Source organism: Bos grunniens, chromosome 21 (assembly GCF_055505025.1).
Source record: "Bos grunniens cultivar Pamir isolate PY7600 chromosome 21, Bosgru_T2T1.0, whole genome shotgun sequence".
Classification (NCBI taxonomy): domain Eukaryota; kingdom Metazoa; phylum Chordata; class Mammalia; order Artiodactyla; family Bovidae; genus Bos; species Bos grunniens.
This window is the reverse complement of record NC_141185.1, coordinates 5315601-5335996: the sequence shown is the minus strand read 5'-3', so window position 1 is coordinate 5335996 and position 20396 is coordinate 5315601. Positions and strand designations below refer to the sequence as shown.

General features: G+C 52.3%; 1 protein-coding gene and 1 long non-coding RNA gene across 5 annotated transcripts in view; one reads left to right on the top strand and one right to left on the bottom strand.

The window, feature by feature from the left end:
• The window catches only part of WDR25 (WD repeat domain 25), a 148950-nt gene that overhangs the window by 34618 nt on the left and 93936 nt on the right, over positions 1 to 20396 (top strand). The gene's annotated exons all lie outside the window — the stretch shown is intronic.
• Positions 245 to 1360, bottom strand: LOC147348998 (uncharacterized). Its single transcript, XR_015150294.1, has 2 exons — positions 1225 to 1360; positions 245 to 488 (listed from the first exon to the last, which is right to left on the bottom strand). It is a non-coding gene; the product is annotated as an uncharacterized LOC147348998 (long non-coding RNA).

Below are 20396 nucleotides of genomic sequence, written 5' to 3'. Positions count from 1 at the left end.
GATAGGATTGAGCGACTGAACAACAACAAGGGGAGAGCCATAAAGAGACGACATGCAGGCTGAGATTGGAGATGTGAGGGAAGGACCCAGGACTGAGGACCGAGGCGCAGAGCAGGCTATAGGCATGGAGGGCTGGGCTTGGTGGTGGGGAGGGGGATCGGTGTGGCAGGAAGGGGAACGAGAGGCTGGGTTGGGCCCCAGGTTGTCCTCAGAGAAGTAGGCGTTTCAATTACAGTCAAGTCTGTCAGGGTTCTTAAATGATAGAACACTCTTCATTTTGGAGCACAAAGTTTAAGCAGCTCTTTTGGTATTTTGTCTACCACGTAATTTGTAACCATCTGCCCATCACACACACACACGAGTCCCTGGCAAGTCAGTCAGCGCTCAATGCATTTATGAAGGCCATGTTGCTTTATGCTGGTCCTCAGCTGCAGCTTCTCAGCTTGTGATGCTGGGTGAGCAGTTGCTTGATGCCTCAGTTTCTTCACCTGTAAACAGAGAAAATGGCACAGAGGGTGTCAGTTTCCAACAGCGTTAGTGCCGACACTGACATCGCTCATGTTTCTCTAGGCCAGAGGAAGCCCCTCCGTGGTGCTATTTACTAAGGAGTTCGGGCCAGACAACGTAGTGTGTGTACCCTAACAGCTTGGCACCTGTCGGGCACGCACAAGCTCTCCAGCTTGTTAGAGGAAGCCCGGGCACTGCCATCCTCATTTCCTGTCCCGCATCGAACTTCACGTGTGTGCTCAGCTGCTAACTTGCGTCGGACTCTTGGCAACCCGGTGGACTGTAGCCCACCAGGCTCCTCTGTCCATGGGATTTTCCAGGCAAGAATACTGGAGTGGGTTGCCATTTCCTTTTCCAAATCTTCATGTGATACTTGCTTTTCATCACAGAACCCCTGAAAACCCAGCTTTACCTAGATATGACATCATGGAATACAGAAAATGCAGAATGATCTAACATTGAAATGGGTATCTATCTCAGCTTGCAGTCTGCATGGTGTTAACAGACCACCTGCCGGGGTCCTGCCCCAGCTGATCCAGGGTATTCGAAGCGGGGACGGCGTCGGCGACCTATTTATTTAAATATTTTATCAAAGATATAAGGAGTAATAGGATGAGGATAGCTCAGTAGGAAAATTCAGTGGAGAAAAGAGGCTGAGTAGCTTGGTTTACGCGGGAGACCAATAAAACTTCAAGACAAGAAGTTTGCACCACTTACGTAGGCCACAGGCGTCCTTCCGTTCTCCCGAAGGAGAGGAGACACTGAGGCCTCCCCGGTCGGATCTTAGAAGCCCAGGCATAATTAGTAAGCATGGTGGGTTCCGCGCTCCAGATGGAGACTCAACCAGAGTGAGAGAGCGAGCGACATGGGGAGACCAGTATTTCGAGAAACTGATCCCAATTATTTATTTTCCATGGTCTACTTTTATACACTGAGATGTTATGCAAAAGTCACACGGGGTCAGCAGTCCTGACTTTTATCAAAGTCAGGTGCTTCATACAAATGTATACAGAGGTCTTAGGGGTGTTACATCATCTTCTGGCCAGGGGGGCCTGCTGACAATTTACGACCCTCTCCTTGTGACAGTGGTCAATCAGGACACTTATTTCTCCAGGGCTGATTATTCTCAAAACAGACGCCACCCAAATAAAGTTACATTCCTACAGGGTGAGGGTGTAGTGGGTTTTAGTTAAGGAAAGAATTTACTTAGCCTAAGGTCTAACGTGATTAATATCAAAGGTTAATTCTATATATTCATTAATGTGTGTAAGGGCAGGGGATATGGAGACTTAGCAACAAACATTGGCTCAACAAATGAAAAACCCTTCACCAACACAATTTCTAATCAGCCCACTATACTTATAGTTTTCTAACTTCTCTAAAGAACCTGTTTTTAGAGGGTTTAAAGCATCTCATGCCTCTCACAGTTGGGAGGCTGTGAGCAATCACATGTGGCCAGACAAGCCTGTCAGGCAGGCTAGAGAACCTTCAGAGGAGTTTGTAGGTTAAAACACTCTTATCACGCCCAGGAATTATTATTAACTGGAGCTCTAGATTAACTCCTTCTCCGAAAGAGGTGGTGGGGGACAGCCCCCCTTAAAGTCAGAGATGTAGGTAAGAGCACAAAGTAGTAAAGTAGGCAGGCTCTGGTTATGGGGGTAGACGCTCGAGGATTTCCAGGGGGACTCCTGAGGCTTGATCCCGCCTTTGCGTATGTCGAGCCTCCTTCCTCATGACCTTTGCCATGGGCGGAGTACCTCACTCTGGCCCCCAACAGTACTATGTTTCCTTTAGAAAGTTAAAATCTCTCTTGACACCGCTGAGAGGTGCCCAGAGGTGCCTTGGTGTGGAGTTTGGGAACTGTAGTGGTACTTACCTCTGGTGGTTTCGTGAAGGTTAAATGAGATGTTTGATACAAATGCTCAAGGCCGTTCCCTGTCCTCAGGGCTTAGTAACCACTGGGCTCCCTGCTTGGACACGTGTAGAAACGCCTCTGTCTCTATAGTGGGGAAGCCACTGATGTTGAGGATGCCTAGGAAAAAGGAATGGCAGTAGAAGAATACAGTATTTCTAAATATGCATGTGTGTTAAATTAAAGATAAATACAGATGTTTGATCATTTCCCCAATATCTCTACAAGTCTGTATGTTCACGATGGCCTCTAACCTTTTTGTTTTGTTTTTAGTCTTCTCCCTGGGAAACGAGGGAGGTCCCGCTGGTTTGCCTTAGATCTGGAATGTTAGCAGCTGGGAGAGTGGCTTGAGTTGAGGCTGGCGATTCAGGCAGGGGCCAGATTATGGGGGGCTTCCAAGGACCTGATGGGGCCTTAGGATTTTATTCATAATGAAGTTGAAAGGTTTTAAGTTGAAAAAAAAAATGAATTCATTTTCAGTTCAGTTCAGTTCAGTCGCTCAGTTCTGTCCGACTCTTTGCGACCCCATGAATCACAGGGTGCAATTTACATGTCGTGAAGCACACCCATTTTAAGTGTGCCGTTGGGTGAGTTTTGACAAGTTTGTGCCTCCAATCAACCACCCTCCCCCACCATCAAGATACAGAAGGCCTCCACCACCCAGAAAGTTCCAAGTGTCCTTTATCAGTCCACCTTTTCCTTCCAACCCCAGCCCCAGGCAACCACTGATCTGCTTTGTCATTATAGACTAGTTTTGCCTGTTCTAGAATTTCTCATAAATGGAATTATGCAGCATGTAATCTCTGTGTCTGGCTTCTCTCAACATACTGTTTTTGAAGTTCATCCACGTTGCTATGTGTTGTCAGTAGCACCTTCCTTTTTATTGCTGAGTAGTATTCCAAGACATGAATATGCACAGTGTCTTTATCTTGTTCTTCTGTTGAGGGACATTTGGTTTGTTTCCAGCCTGGAGCTGTTAAGAGATCGTACTTTTATGAACATTCGTGTGTGGTGATTTGTTCTCATGACTCTGAAGTAAATATCTAGGGGTGGAACCTTGGGTTTTATGGTCATTGTGTGTCCAGCTGTGTAGGAAAACTGACTGTGTTGAGCAGGGGTGTGACCGGGTACCTGTGGGCATCTCTCGGGCCTGGCCCGTGCCCACACCAGCCGAGCCAGGAGCGCCTTAGCAGGACACTTAGCACCCTGTGGGCTTTAAGGTCCTCAGTCTCCCGTCACCCAGCGAGTTGGGGAGGCAGAGGACCTCAGGTCCGCGGAGATGGAGCCAGATTTGGAGCCAGGCTCTTTCCTACCCACCTGGATGAGCGGCTCCTGTGCTGCGGCTCCTGCAGGCCCGAGCCCCGGCCCTGCCCCCTCCCCGGGCGGCGGCGAGCATCTCGCTCCCGCCGCGGGGAGCGCCGTGAAGTCCCTCGGCTCGCCGGCAGGGGCGCTAGAGACCGAGCCTCGCGCCGGCCGCCCTGCCGGGCCAGGCAGGAGCGCGAGCCTTACCTTGAGGCTGCCGCGTCTGTCTGGGCGGCAGACAGCGAGCCGCCGTCGCTTTTTCCACCTGACATCCCCCCGGCCGCCGCAGGAGTGACCCTGAGCTGTTTCCTGGCCCCTGCTGTCCACCTTCCGTTATCCCTGTCACGGTGACCTTCTCCCACACCGGGCCGGGACACTTAAACTCCGCGCGTGTTACTTTTAGGTTGGCACGAAAGTCATCACTGACCTCCTCACTGCCCGTGAGTTTGCGCATTATGCACACGGGGACAGCTCTGCACTCACTTTGCCACTTCGCTGCATCTATTAAAAAGGACAGCTTTGAGCAACGGTGCCGTCGTCTGAGCCACGAGCGTCAAGGGCAGGCATGTGCCGAGGCGGGGTGGGGGGGGCGTTCCTGGACAGCCCTGGGGTCACCACACTGCCCGGGGAGCGGTCCCCATGCCCACAGCTCTGGTGAATGCCATCCCCTAGCCCCTGTTTCTCGCGTGCGACGCCGGCCCTGGAAGGCTGAGCTGCAGGATAGCTGTGTTCCCCTCTCCATGGGGGTGCCCTCTCTGACCTCCCGGGGCCTCGCCTCTCGCCTGCCTCTCCCCGCCGTCTGCCCTGTAATGTGTTCGCCTTCTCAGGGAGCCTTCAAATGAAACAGTCTTTAGAATTGTCGAAAGCTCTGTTGGAAAACAGAAAAGGCTATTTCATGGGAAGATGATGACCTTATTAACTATAATTAGGCAATTCACAGAGGTTTCCAATATAGTCCAGCATCTTGCCTTGTTGAAATGGGGGGGAGAATTCTATGGTAATGTCTTTGGGGCTGTAATAGTCTTTAACACATTAACAGTTTTAATTTCTTTGAGAAGGTTTTGCAGCCTGGTGTTTTCATTTAGCAAGCCGAGGTAGAGTTTTACAGTCATCCACATGAATATAATAATTATAATTGTGAGCATGTCATTTCAGACCCTGACATCGAGTGTTTTTTTTTTTTTTAAATAGCTGAAGGAGATCTCAGGTAAAGAGGTGAAGACCCCCATCTAATTTGGCATGCCAAGGCAAACCAGGTCACGTCTGAGGACGAGGCCTTGTGTCTGGAGCCAGGGAGGTCAACGCTCAGAAATTCTTCCTGCACTCAGTTCTCAGGGAACGTGCACGTCTGAAGTTAGGGGGAAACTTTCTTTGCTGAAGAATTTCAAGTACACGAGCCTTTGCCCTGAACTTCCTCCTGGGCTCTTCATATCAGATGGCCCTGTGCCCTGGGGTTCTGTGAGGATGTCCCTGGGCAGGGGGGCAGCACCCACCGAGTTCCACGAGAGCCTCCCTCACCTGGCTCTGTCATCTGGACCTCTGACGGCCCCTGGTGGCCCGGGGCTGCCACCTTCTGGGCCAGCCGGCTGTTCCTACCTCCACACCCTCCCCTCCGCCCCTGTGCACCCCACTTAACGGTGTCAGGCCCTGGCCATTCCCCTTCTCACCTCCTTCTGCTGCCTTGGCCGTCACTGCCCACAGCAGATAACCTGAGTTTTGTGTTTTCCCTTTCCCCTGTGAACAGATTCTGCTGCAGTTCTGTAGGCATTATTCATATATCAATTTGGATCCTGTTCCTAAAGCTTAATGTCTCTCCCTATTTTTATAGCCTTCAAAACAGTCATCCTCTTTCATGTTGTTGTACCACGACTTACTAGATTGTGTCCCTGTTGCTGAGCATTGGGGTTTGTTCCAGTGGGTTTTTATTGTTTTTTTATAGGCGCGGCTGCAGTGATCATCTTTGTGTGCATAATATTTAGCTTCTGTGTAGTTATTTCCTTAGGCTTGATTCCTAGGGCTGGAATTACTAGCCAAGACTCAGATCAACTTAGAGAAAAACATAAACGTTTTCCTATGATGGTAATGTGTCGTGTGTGTGTGTGTGAGTCACTCAGTCGTGTCCGACTCTTTGCAACCCCACGAACTATAGCCCACCAGGCTCCTCTGTCCATGGGATTCTCCAGGCAAACATACTGAAGTGGGTTGCCATTCTCTTCTCCAGGGGATCTTCCTGACCCAGGGATTGAACCCGGGTCTCCTGTGTTGCAAGCAGATTCTTTACCATCCGAGCCAAATTTGGAAAATAGGAAAAGGGAAGAAAAGGAAAATAAAGATGACCGGCCATCCCCTTACTTGGAGTTCGCACCGTGTCAACTAGGAGCGCCCTGGACTTCAAGTCACAGGAAGCCCCCTGGTGAAGATGTGTGACTCGGGACAGGGTGTTCGAGGGGGGTCCCCGGCTGGTTCCCTGGAGACGCCCCCTGCTCTCTTCTGCCCTCGGTCCTCGGTGGCCTGGCCTCCGTCCACACCCCCGTCCCTCATCCTCCGCTCAGTTTTCCCACGTGGCAGCTTCCTGCGGGCCTGGCTGTAGCCTTGCCCGCCGCTTCCCCTGGAGGGGCCTTTGATTTCCGCCCGCTTCTGCTCCACAGACCGTCTCCTGTGTTTGGGCTGTTATTATAACCAGACGTTTGCTGCTGTTTCCTGCATGTCTCGCCTTTGCGGCTGCCTGTGTGTTGGTGGCATACCGTTTGGCCACAGCTGAAATCTTCACAGTGTCCAGGTGGAGGAGGGGGCGCCGAGCGCCTCAGGCCTGGGGAAGGGCTCGTCTTCCTGTTTGGTGGGCTGGTCTTGCATCCCGTGTTTCGAGGCCTGCTGGGTCCCTTGGGGGAGCAGGTCTCCTTTGCTCTCTGCTTGGCTCCCAAGCACCAGGGGCAGGCTGCACGCCTTCTGGGGCCTGTTGGTTCCTCCGGTTGATCCGGCAAAGGGGAGTCTGTTGAGCACCCGCTGTGTGCAGTGGGTGATCGCGAGCACAGGCCTTGCCTCAGGGAGCTCCCGGGAGAGGGGAGGAATCAGGCAGAGAGGCCATCACCCGGTTATCACCAGGTAAGCCAGGCCAAGCATAGAAATGAGCAGTTTGTGACCCATTCCACCCTCCAGAAAATTAAAGATAATAAAAGATCCCAATGGACCGCCCCCCCCACCCCCAACCAGGTTTAACTGTTACAGACATTTTACCGTGTTTGTGTTGGGTCCCTCTTTTTATTTTGTAAAGAGTGAATTATTACTGAGGGCTTCCCTGTGGTTCAGTGATAAAGAATCTGTCTGCCAATGCAAGAGGCACAGGTTCGATCCCTGGGTCAGGAAGATCCCATGGAGAAGGAAATGGCAACCCACTGCAGTATTCTTGCCTGGGAGATCCCATGGACAGAGGAGCCTGGAGGCTACAGCAAAGAGTCAGACACAACTGAGTGACTAAACAACAACAACAAAAATTACTGACGTAGCCGAAGCCCTGCCTCCCTCTCCAGCCTTACTACACGTGCTTGTCTGTAAGCAGTATGGAGTATCGGCTTTGTGCTTTAAAAACTTAGAGAACTATGACCACACTCTTGATCCTTTTGTGATTTGTGAAGCATTAAATGTGATGTTTTTGCAGTTTTTCCATACACACGCACACACAGAGAGACGCACACACGCACATCTGTGTGTTTCTCTAGATTATTCCCTTTTAACTGCTGTGTTGTATTCCACCAGGTGGAATAAACTAGAGTTTGTTTTTTCATTTTCCCTACCCATGGAAAGTTTTCACTTTTTATCTCTCGGCAAATAGTATTTCAGTGAACCTGTTTCAGTTGTCCACTCCCGTGTAACAAAGCACTTCCAAACTTAGTAGCCTTAAAACAGTCACATTCATTTTGCTTATGAATCTGTACTTTGGGCCAGGCTCACTAGGGAGAGCTCCTCTCTCCTCTGCTGGGCATCGTGTGGGATGATGCCCTCTGAGGGCTGTTCACTCGTGCGCCCGAGGGTGACCCCTGGCTGCCCTGGTGGGCCCCTGATGTACCGTTCCCTGGAGCACCACGCGTGACCACCCCAGGTGGTCTTGGCTTCCTCGCAACGTGGCATCTGGGTCTGTGCGTGAAAGAGCCAGGCCAGAACTGGGTGGCTTTTATGACTTTGCCTCGGAAATCAGACAGTTTGCTGCCTGCTGTTTGCTGCCTTCTGTTCACCAGAAGCGAGTCACCAGGACTGGCTCCTGTTCAGGGGGATCAGGCTCCCTCTTTTATGGGGCATCCCAGATAGCTCAGATGGTACAGAATTTGCGTGCAATGCAGGAGTGAAAGAAAGTGAAAGTGAAGTTGCTTCAGTCGTGTCCAACTCTTTGGGCCTCCATGGGCTGTAGCCCTCCAGGCTTCTCCATCCACGGGATTTCCCAGGCAAGAATACTGGAGTAGGTTGCCATTTCCTTCTCCAGGGGATCTTTCCGACCCAGGAATCGAACCCGGGTCTCCCACACTGTGGGCACACTCTTTACCTTCTGGGCACAGGGAAGCTGGTGCAATGTAGGAGACCCGAGTTCAATACCTGGGTTGGGAAGATCCCCCTAGAGAAGGAAATGGCAACCCACTCCAGTATTCTTGCCTGGGAAATCCCATGGACAGAGGAGCCTGACGGGCTACAGTCCATGGGGTCGCAAAGAGCTGGACATGACTGAGCAACTAACACTTTCACTTTTAATGGGACAAATGTCCCAGTGTTTAGAGCTGTTTTAAAACCAATGGCCTTAGCTGTTCTTCCTGTGCACCCCTGGGTGAGGTTCTTGGGCCCCTCCTGGTGGACTGACACTCCTTGGCATGCGTTCCCTTTAAGCCACCCCGATGTTGCTGGTCTGCTGACCTGGGTGTTTGTTCTCCTGACACCACCACAGTACTTGAGAATTCCATTTCTTCACACCCTCTCCAGCCCTTGGTGCTGGGGATTTTGATTCTTGCCCCTCTGGTGGGTGTGAAATAGGATCTGGTGGTTTTAATCTGCCTGTTCAGGGGTGAGGCCGAGCCCCACGCTGCCCCCTGGGGAGTGTCGTATTCCGCTCCCCAGCTGGTTGCCCTAAAGAAGACAGAAACGCCAAAGTGTTATTTTTTTTGGCTTATGATGTCAGTTTTTCAAAAGGGAAGTGGTGAGTATCCCACAGAGTTTATTGCAAACTATTATGAAGACCTTGGAGTTATTATTGGTATGACTCACTTATGAAAAAAATATGATTTCAGTAACTGCAGGCTGTATTTGTAATGTGATGGATTTTCATTTAATCTCTCACCTCTCTATAATTTGCCCAATTTAAAAATGCCCCGAAGCTTGCTTTCTCCTTGTCTGGGAGTCCTGTTCTTGCTATGTGTTATCACAATAATAGTAATAAGAAATGATGCCAGTACGTGTCTGTCTTCGAGTCTTGCTGTCTCCTCGGTCATTTAATTACTTCTGGTACTGTTTCCCCCCGCCACCCTCATCTCCTGCTAGAACAGAGTGTGGGGGAAGCTTCCGGGGAGAAGGCCTCCCGGGACTGGGCGCTGTCAGAGTCGGCAGGCCCCAGGTTAGGAGGCTTACGGGGACCCCCGGGCTGGGTTGGAAGACTCACTGGGACCCCCAGGCTGGGTTGGGGTCCTCCCCAGGCTGCCTGGTACCCCACCCCTCAATCATGCCTTGCTTAAAGGCTCTGTGAGGTTGCAGAAGGCATCTGTCACCTCCAGAAAGCCTGACACCTGGGAGCATTCAGCAGCTACTCACTGAACCAAGTAATTCCGAATGTTCAATTATTGTAATGATCAATCCAACCTACCGGCTTCTCTCAAGAACGTCTGGAAAAACAGCCATGTCTGAATCACAGGTTTTAAAATGAATTCCTAAGCCTTCCTTGAAAAGCAAACTTTTGGCTACTTTTTAATTTGATCAAGTTCTGGCTAAACACTCTGTCAGCGGCTTGCCAGGGAACGTGGTCTTCCCCATCTCTGTCCTGAGGGACTCTCCACTGCTTTTTATCTGTGTTCAGAACCAGAGCCTCTGTGTTGGACTCGAGACCTTGCCTGTGTGCTGAGAGCCTCTCAGGTCCCCTGCAGACACAGCCTCTGCGTCTACAACAGGGCCCCTGCTGAATGGCGCACGCCGCTGCCCGAAGCGTCTAGATGGGGTGCCCGCAGCGTGTCCTCCCACGTCACTGGTGCCTTGTCATCCAGATCCTGCGGCGGGGGCATGGGTCACCATAGGAAACACCGGGGGGCTCCTGTCCTGGCCCAGCACCACGCTGGTCCTAGGGAGGTCACTGATGGGTGTCATTTCCCAGAACAGGGCGGCCAGCCCGGACTGTCAATGCCGGTCTCCCTGGGCTCGCCCTGTACTGACCAAGTGTGTGTGTGTGTGTGTGTGTGTGTGTGTGTGTAGATGAAGAATCCATTATCTGTTTTTTTCAGGGGGAAGAGGTTTTGGGGTGGTTCATTTGCACCTTTGTGGAGCCACTGGGTCATCCGAGGCTATTTGGCAAGGCCTCCTAGGCTGGCAGGGTGGGAGCCCCCAGGCCCAGGCGCTCCCATGACCACCCCACTTCTGGGGAGCCGAGTTTCAGAGCCCGTGGAGTTTTCACACCACATTCTAGGTGCCGGCGAAAGTCTAACAAGGGCAGGGCCTTAGCTCTGTTTCCGTGACAGGTTTGTTCACAGCCTAACAGTTTGCATCTCGCCGAAGCAAATACAGGCGCCTACGATCCTAATTACACTGAGACCTCATTTGCTTAAGGAACGTCAGCGGGGTGTGTCCTTAGTTATTGGGGACCTACCACTGATGCCGGGGCTTCCTTATCTGATGACCCATGTGAGATTTGCCTATGCTTTGCCAGGGGTCCCAACCTCCTGTGGGTCTCAAAGTCATCCCTTACCCCCTACCCCCATTCTGTGCCCAGGAGCCTGAAACCCTGGGTTCTGGGATAGCCCTCCCACCTGGGGTCTTGTTCCCTTGTCCATGAGTTTAGGGGTTGGGTCTTGTTTCCTACTCTGTGAGATTAGGGGTTGGATATCTGTTCCCTAGTCCGTGAGATTGGGGGTTGGGTCTCTGTTCCCTAGTCTGTGAGATTAGGGGTTGGATATCTGTTTCCTGGTCCATGAGATTAGGGGTTGGTCTTGTTCCCTAGTCCGTGAGATTAGGGGTTGGATCTTGGTTCCCTAGTCCATGAGATTAGGGGTTGGATGTCTGTTCCCTAGTCCGTGAGATTGGGGGTTGGGTCTCTGTTTCTTAGTCCGTGAGATTGGGGGTTGGATGTCTGTTCCCTAGTCCATGAGATTAGGGGTTAGGTCTCTGTTCCCTAGTCCATGAGATTAGGGGTTGGATGTCTGTTCCCTGGTCCGTGAGATTGGGGGTTGGGTCTCGTTCCCTAGTCCGTGAGATTAGGGGTTGGTCTTGTTCCCTAGTCCATGAGATTGGGGGTTGGATCGCAGTTCCCTAGTCCGTGAAATTAGGGGTTGGGTCTCGGTTCCCTAGTCCATGAGATTAGGGGTTGGATGTCTGTTCTCTGGTCCGTGAGATTGGGGGTTGGGTCTCGTTCCCTAGTCCATGAGATTAGGGGTTGGATGTCTGTTCTCTAGTCCGTGAAATTAGGGGTTGGGTCTCGGTTCCCTAGTCCATGAGATTAGGGGTTGGATGTCTGTTCTCTGGTCCGTGAGATTGGGGGTTGGGTCTCGTTCCCTAGTCCATGAGATTAGGGGTTGGATGTCTGTTCTCTAGTCCGTGAAATTAGGGGTTGGGTCTCGGTTCCCTAGTCCATGAGATTAGGGGTTGGATGTCTGTTCTCTGGTCCGTGAGATTGGGGGTTGGGTCTCGTTCCCTAGTCCATGAGATTAGGGGTTGGATGTCTGTTCTCTAGTCCGTGAAATTAGGGGTTGGGTCTCGGTTCCCTAGTCCATGAGATTAGGGGTTGGATGTCTGTTCTCTGGTCCGTGAGATTGGGGGTTGGGTCTCATTCCCTAGTCCATGAGATTAGGGGTTGGATGTCTGTTCCCTAGTCGGTGAGATTGGGGGTTGGGTCTCGTTCCCTAGTCTGTGAGATTAGAGGTTGGGTCTTGTTTCCTACTCTGTGAGATTAGGGGTTGGATGTCTGTTCTCTAGTCCGTGAAATTAGGGGTTGGGTCTCGGTTCCCTAGTCCATGAGATTAGGGGTTGGATGTCTGTTCCCTGGTCCGTGAGATTGGGGGTTGGGTCTCGTTCCCTAGTCCGTGAGATTAGGGGTTGGTCTTGTTCCCTAGTCCATGAGATTGGGGGTTGGATCGCAGTCCCCTAGTCCGTGAAATTAGGGGTTGGGTCTCATTCCCTAGTCCATGAGATTAGGGGTTGGATGTCTGTTCTCTAGTCCGTGAAATTAGGGGTTGGGTCTCGGTTCCCTAGTCCATGAGATTAGGGGTTGGATGTCTGTTCTCTGGTCCGTGAGATTGGGGGTTGGGTCTCGTTCCCTAGTCCATGAGATTAGGGGTTGGATGTCTGTTCTCTAGTCCGTGAAATTAGGGGTTGGGTCTCGGTTCCCTAGTCCATGAGATTAGGGGTTGGATGTCTGTTCTCTGGTCCGTGAGATTGGGGGTTGGGTCTCGTTCCCTAGTCCATGAGATTAGGGGTTGGATGTCTGTTCTCTGGTCCGTGAAATTAGGGGTTAGGTCTCGGTTCCCTAGTCCATGAGATTAGGGGTTGGATGTCTGTTCTCTAGTCCGTGAAATTAGGGGTTGGGTGTCGTTCCCTAGTCTGTGAGATTAGGGGTTGGGTGTTGGTTCCCTAGTCCGTGAGATTAGGGATTGGGTCTTATTCCCTAGTCCATGAGATTAGGGGTTGGATGTCTGTTCCTTAGTCCGTGAGATTAGGGGTTGGGTCTCGTTCCCTAGTCCATGAGATTAGGGGTTGGATGTCTGTTCCCTAGTCCGTGAGATTGGGGGTTGGGTCTCGTTCCCTAGTCTGTGAGATTAGGGGTTGGGTCTCATTCCCTAGTCCATGAGATTAGGGGTTGGATGTCTGTTCTCTAGTCCGTGAAATTAGGGGTTGGGTCTCATTCCCTAGTCCATGAGATTAGGGGTTGGATGTCTGTTCTCTAGTCCGTGAAATTAGGGGTTGGGTCTCGGTTCCCTAGTCCATGAGATTAGGGGTTGGATGTCTGTTCTCTAGTCCGTGAAATTAGGGGTTGGGTGTCGTTCCCTAGTCTGTGAGATTAGGGGTTGGGTGTTGGTTCCCTAGTCCGTGAGATTAGGGATTGGGTCTTATTCCCTAGTCCATGAGATTAGGGGTTGGATGTCTGTTCCTTAGTCCGTGAGATTAGGGGTTGGGTCTCGTTCCCTAGTCCATGAGATTAGGGGTTGGATGTCTGTTCCCTAGGCCATGAGATTGGGGGTTGTGTGTCGTTCCCTAGTCTGTGAGATTAGGGGTTGGGTGTTGGTTCCCTAGTCCGTGAGATTAGGGATTGGTCTTATTCCCTAGTCCATGAGATTAGGGGTTGGATGTCTGTTCCTTAGTCTGTGAGATTGGGGGTTGGGTCTCGTTCTCTAGTCCGTGAGATTAGGGGTTGGGTCTCGGTTCCCTAGTCCGTGAGATTAGGGGTTGTATCTCGTTCCCTAGCCCGTGAGATTAGGGGTTGGTCTCGTTCCCTAGTCTGTGAGATTAGGGGCTGGTCTCGTTTCCTAGTCTGTGAGATTAGGGGTTGGGTCTCGGTTCCCTAGCCTGTGAGATTAGGGGTTGGGCAGATCCCGGGTTCCTCCCCGCAGCAGCTGACGCTGTCACCACCTGGAGTGCACCTGTGAGGGACCAGGTCTGCCAGGCACCTGGCCGTCACGCAGAGCAAGGTTTGACTCATGCCATCGTGCCGGGAGGGAAACCGAGGCCCAGTGAGGCAGCACCTTGCCCCGCACACCTGCCCCTCCTGCCTGCACCCCCTGGGGGCTGACCCCCACCCTCTGCTTGGTAGTTGGGTGGATATACACGTGTTGCCGGAGGATGCACAGCTAAAATTGGGGAGACCAGGATTTGGACCCACATAGGCTAGATTCCAGAACTCCCCACCCTCTCTGTCCGCTCGCGTTGATGATTCGAGGCTTGATGGGGGAACGGTACCCCGGCTGAAACCCGACTAGTGCATTTCACGGTAAGCGTCCCTGGCAGCCCGGCGCGCCTCTCTGAAACCCATTAGGAAGCGCTGTCACAAGCTGGTGAAGCTGAGATCACCCGTGTTGACGCGCACTCGGCAGGCTGTATGAAGGCCTTGGCAGGTTTTTGTTTTAAAAAGACTTCTCGAAAATGACAGGTTTCATTTCGGGGGTCTTTGTTAATCTAACAGTGTTCCCTGGCTGAAATGTGCAGACTGTTTACTAAAGCTCTTGCCAGTAATGAGCTCAGGGCAGAATTAAAACAATTTCGGCTTCCTTTCGGGCCCAGTGTGCAGCCTGGGGGGAAGGAACCCTCAACACGAGCCCAGGGCTGTTGAATGGGGCCAGGGTTCGACTGGAGCCTGCCCGGGGCCTGGGCTGACGTTTCCACCCCAAAGTGGGTCAGTATCAGCACAAAGCAGCCCCTGGTTATTCTCCACACGGTGTCACCTTGCGTACGCGTTCCGGGGCTTTGCGTGGGGTGGTTTAAAAAATTAATAGACAGGCCTTTATTTCTCTCTCCGTGAGCCAATGTTGGGAATTAATTTTTTCTGGCCCACTAACTCTTGTGGTTAAAAGTACAAATTAAGCTTTCTGGGAGAATCCATCACAAAATTATTGAAAAGTCAGTGTGGGGAAGATATTGGGTTATGTCTATAGGGTTATTGTTTCTGCAATTACACTTTGCTTTGCCTTTCTTCTCCCCGTGCTTGGGGAAATCAACCTGAGAATGGTCTTCCAACTCAGAAGAGTTATTGGCTATTTTTCCCCAAATGGGATTGGCCTTCCAGAGAACAGTGGGCATCTATTTGACAACAAGTTATAAATTTGTGCTCCAAGTTCTCTGAAGAAAGCATGAATCTTAGACAATGGCGCTCTGGCGCGATATTTCAGGCGGGCGTGTGGAGCTGTCAGAAGCCAATGAAGTCCTCAGGCGTCGGCGTGCACCCAGGCAGCGTTTGTCAAGCGCCGCGTGTGGAGTCTGCGCGGGATTAGGAGGTGGTGTCATAGTGAGTTCCCTAGCGGTTCTCATCCCACAACCTCCCTAAGTGGGCAGCCTTCCTCATGTGCACATCCCACACGCTAGGATGTGTTCCCCAAAGCCCATCCTAGAGGTGGTCGCCTGAGCCCCAGCCGTCTGGGGGTCAGCCTGGTCCACACGTCTGTTGTCCACACTCAAGTTACTGGGACCTGCTGGGTGCCAGGCATGGGGCTGGGCAGTCACACATGTAGGATTGGAGGGGTGTGCCCTGCCCCCAGAGTAGCCTCCCCTGCCAGCTGGGCCCCGTTTCTCCACGGCAGCTACTGAACTTGTGGACAGAGGGGCTCCCAGGTCCTCAATGACTCGAGTCTTGCTTCAAACCCTGCAGAGGCTCCTGTCTGTCTTTGGAAGAGAGTCCTGATTGCCCCCGGTGCCTCCGGGCCTCCCTCTTCCCCTGCGTGGCTTCATGGAGTAATTCCCCAGGACCCCCCCACTTCCTACTGGGAGGGGCGCCCCCTCCCAGCGTGCCCCCTTGGTTAACCATGGGGCAGGGGTGCGGGCCCGGCTCGCGGTGGCGTCCCCGGGTGTGCACGGCGGGCACCGCGCAGTAGGCGCCTTGTCAGTGTTGAGGAGCCACCCCCGGTGCCCCAGGTGACGGCTGGCAGCTGTCAGCGTGCAAGCGGGGGTCGCGAGGCAGGAGCTGGAGATGGCGTGAGGGTGAAGGATGCGCATTGGGTCCCAGTCATCACTTCCTTTATTAAACTGGCCCTATCACTTGACATCCTTCACCACCGAGGGAAAAATAGCCTGTTTCTGAGGACAAGTTCAGGGGTGTCGGGGCTGTGGCCGCTGGAGAGAAAAATGACTCCTGGCAAGAGTGCCGGGTGGGCGGGCGGGTGGGGCTGCTGTTAGGCCCTGGGACCAGCCTCCTCTCCCTGCCCGCCTGGCGGGACACTGAGGGCAGGGGCAGGGGCTGCGGCCCTGGCCTCCTGATTCCGGGTCCAGGGCTCCTTCCTGCTGCTTCTCCAGGGAGGAGAGGGCGCTGAGCAGGCAGCAAGGTGGGGCCTGTGGGCAGGAGTGGGCTTCCTTGCCCCGATGGGCAGCCGGCGCTTGTGGGGACTCTGCTGACCCCTGGCCCCACCCCCCGCCCCCCTGACCTGGGTGGGAGGTGGCTCCCGTTCCTCCCCCAGCCTGGCTCCCTGGGGCGTGCCTCCCAAGGCCACGTCTCCCTCCTGAGGAAACCCCTAATGTGTGCCCCTGCCATGAGATTGGAGGCTGTGCTGTGGGATCCTGGACGCCAGCTAGGCCCCCCAGACAGGCGGCAAGGGTGGCCTGGGTGGTAGGGTCCAGGGACAGGAGGCCGGGACCACCAGGCTCCGACGTGGTGGGGGGGTGGCCAGCGTGGAGTCCTCACCGGCCCCTCTGGGTTCCATCCCCTCACCAAGGAGGGTGCCTGCCCTCTGAGCCCTTGGTCCTGTGCCCCTCCCGGTGGGCAGACCCCTCCCCGTGGCTGCTTCCTGTGCAGCGCTGGACCTGCAGCTGCCCCCAGGAGTAGCCCCCTCACTTCTCTTGAATCCAGTGGGTGTGCGTGTATTTTTTTTTCAATCCAATACCCCTTTCAAAAGTACTGCACCTTAGTTTTTATTCTACTTTGTAAGTTTAATTTAGCTGCACATTTACATTTAAAATCTCATGTGTATTTATTTCATGATATTGGTTTGTTTCTCTTCTCGCCTTTCACGAAGCAGTACTATCGAGCTTTCTCTCGCGTCTCTGGCACCCGAGCCATCGTGCTCCCCCGGGCCACTCTGAGCCATCTAATAGAGGTTTCCAGAGCGCGTCGGCTTCACTTCCACCTAGGTCGTTTCAGATCCTGCACTTACTGAATCAGCGAGTGATGCTGTCACTGGAAACTTCTTACCAAGCCGCAGGTACTCGTTTGTGAAACTTTAGGACATTTCGTTTTTCTGTTTGGCACTTTGTACTTTTTGTCCTCAGGCTTTGATCTGGGCTGCAGGGCAGGCCTGTCCCCACCTCCCCGCTCTGTCCTCCCACCTTCTAGAACTCTGACTGTCAGCTTGTCACCAGCTCCTGCTCTCCTTGGGGACCAGGGAAGTGTGGGGCAGGGTAGCACAGCAGAAGGAAGGGGGCCTTGCATGTTCCCATCGCTTGGGGCTCACAGGAGACCGACCTGCCAGCACGTGAGTGGAACCCAGAGTGGAAGGAAAGAGATGGAGTCATCCCCCGAGGTCTCAGGGGCTCGAGGGGTTCAGATGCAAGCCTGTCCTCTTGCAGGAGAATCCATTGTTTATCTGTCAAGATGCCTTTTATAAACAAGGCCCCTGTGGCCTGGGGGAGGCCTTCACGGTCCTACACATCCAGCTTCTCGGAGCCTAAGAAAATGAAGGATTCAACCCAGTGATGTATGTGAAATGCCAGGTCTTAGTCTGCTTGGGCTGCTGTGACAGAATCCTGCGGGCTGGGTAGCTCACACAACAGACATTTGTTTTCTCACTGTTCTGGAAACTAGAAGTCCAAGATCAAGATGCTGAGGGTCGGTGTCTGGGGAAGGTTTTCCCTTGGGACATGGACGGCCGCCTTCCTGCTGTATCCTCACGTGGCTCTTTCTGCTGCTTTGAAAGAGCGCAAGCAAGCTGTCTCGTGTCTTTTACGAGGACACAAATGCTATCAGGTCGGAGCCCCACTGTTAGGACCCCAAGTAACCTTTATTTTTGGCCATGCCATGCAGCGTGTGGGATCTTAATTCCCCTGCCAGGGATCGATCCTGTGCCCCCTGCATTGGGACCTCAGAGTTTTAACCACTGGACTGCCAACAACATCCGTAACCCCAGTTAGTCTTACTGACTTCCTTAGAAGCCCTTTCTCCAAATACAGCCACCCTGGGGGTTGAGGCTTCAACATATGAGTCTGGGGGATGCAATCCAGTCTACCCCGGGCCTAGCACCTTGCCCGACACACGGTGGGGCTGCTCAGTGAGCACTCACTGCCTGTGAACCTGCAGGTCTTAGGTGGGCCCAAAGGCTCTCGCCAAATCCTGAAGACCGTGAGGCCCCGGGGAGTGGTGTGTGTTCGCAGGAGGGCACGTCGTGACCATCGGCCAGTGTCAGGTGTGAGGCAGGAGGGGAGGGCCGCCTCCGCTCTTTCGCCTGAGCCACCCCCAGACCCCCAGTCTCTGCCGTCCTGACCCTCTCGGCTAAGTGGAAGACTCGCCGGGCTCGGCCAAGGCGGGAGGAGGATGCTGACGGGGCCGCGTTCTGTGAGACCCAAATTCTGGGTGTCCTTGCTAATCATAATACTTCATTTTCGAGTAATTAGCTCTGGGAGCGCACGGAGTTTGACAGTTTTGTGACCAGCATGTATCATGCCCGGCACAGGTAGTTAGAGTTGTATGGTCCTTATGACCCACGTAATGCTTCTGGCACTGGCAGCTTCCGCCGAGCCTGGAGGGCTGCCATCCCCACTGGTAGGTGAGGACACAGAGGTGCCGAGGGGACCGGTGACCTGTGTAGGTGAGCCAGTGAGGGGGTCCGGGCCCTGCTGAGCTTAGGACAGTCCTGGGAGGACCAAGCTGTGTGGGTTTGCACAGATTGGGCTCGCTCCTCGGGCCCCCTACCTAGCAGGCACCTTTCTGGCAGGCGGGGAGGGGCCTAGGAGATGCCCGCTCCAAAGTGCCCCAGGCCTCAGCCTGTGGGAGCAAGCCGTTGGCCTCCTGACCTGCTTTGGGTCTCCACGGCTGGGGTTTCTGGAGTGAGTGAGTGAGTGAGTGACTGAGTCGATGGAAGGACACGTTAACCAGCCTCATAGGCTTAAATCAAGGCCATTTCGCTCAGCTGGTTGACCTGTTACTCCCTTTGGCCCCTGCCATTCATTCTGAGGTGCATTCTTCTTTTATTAGCGTGGCTAATTAATGCATGACATTAAAATATTGACGGGGATTGATTTGGGTATCTGTATCCTTGGAGATTCAGTTAATAAAACAACTTTTGGTAAGACTAGCGGCTTTAGAACATTTAGACTTAATTATATTTTCTAAAGGATTTTTTTTTTTTTCTGGAATCATATAACTGCCTGGCAAGGTACTTCAATTCCCTAGTTAACTGAAAGAAATTGGTTTTTCGTTTGGTTTTGTTTAATACGAATTAAAAGTAATACACATTTGATGAAAACAGTTAAAGGATTATTTATTAAAGTCTCCCTCTTTATGTATTGGGGGGAAAAAACATCCATAAGAGCTGAATTAATTTTGAGGATGATGTGAGAGCCTCTGACAGCTGGAGAGCTATTTGGCCCGGAGAAAGCCCATTTCTGTTTAGAGCCTCCTCTGTGACTCTCCCTCCAGGATGAGTGCTTCTCTTCTTTGAGCTTGTTCTGTGCGGTAGATCTGTTACCCCACGCGCGTCTCAGCTTCGGCGTCCGTGAGTCGTGAATTTTGACAGTGTTGGAAATGGGCGAGCTGAGGAGAATTCAGGTGTTTTATTCTCATCTCACTCAGGCGAGGATGCTGCCAGAGGTAGCAATTTGAAAAGAAAGGAAAGAAAGGGAGGACATGAAAGGGAAGGTACCTTTAGAAACACCGAGGGTAAAGAAGACGAAGCAAGTGGGTGCCACCCCGCTTGTGAGAGTCCACCCCTCACTAGTTGTTTTCAGGAAGTGCTCTGTCCCAGCGCCGAGGTCTCCCCCAAGCGTAGCCTGCAGGAGACCTTGCAAATACCTCCACCAAATTTTACCAGCCTACAAAAAGAAAAACACAAAAATCATTTTCTCCTTTCTCCTTCCTTTTTTAAAAGTTTTGACACAATTTCAGCCTTACAGAAAAGTTGTGAGAGTAGCACAAAAATTTTCCAGATACGCTTTACCCAGATTCCCCAAATGCTGTCAGTGCCGCTGTGTAGTCTCTCTCTTTTTCTGTCTTGATATATGGATGTATATGCATAGAGGGCTTCCCTGTTGGCTCAGCTATAAAGAATCCGCCTGCCAGTGCAGGAGATGAGAGTTCGATCTCTGGGTCTGGAAGATCCCCTGGAGAAGGAAATGGCAACCCACTCCCATATTCTTACCTGGGAAATCCAATGGACGGAGGAGCCTGGCAGACTCCATGGGGTCACTCCATGTGATCCATGGGGTCAAAAAAGAGTCAGATACGACTTGGTGACTAAACAACAGCAGCAACAACATGTATATACGTTCTTACACGCATCTTTAGGTACTTTTTTTTCCTGAACCACTTAAGAGTAAGTTACGGACTGATGGTAATTTCCCCTTAAATACTTCAGTGTACATTTCCTAAAAACAACAAATTCTCTTCCATAACCGCAGTGCATTTATCAAAATTGAGAAAATAATACTGAAACAACATTATTCTCTAATCTCCTATAATATACTTCGAGGAGATTTTTTTTTCAACAGTGTCCTAACAATGTCTTTTATAGCAAAAGAAACTTTGAGATCGTGTGTCACCTTCCTTGTCCTGTCTCTTCAGTCTCCCTTAGTTTAGAGCAATTCCCGTCTTCCGTGA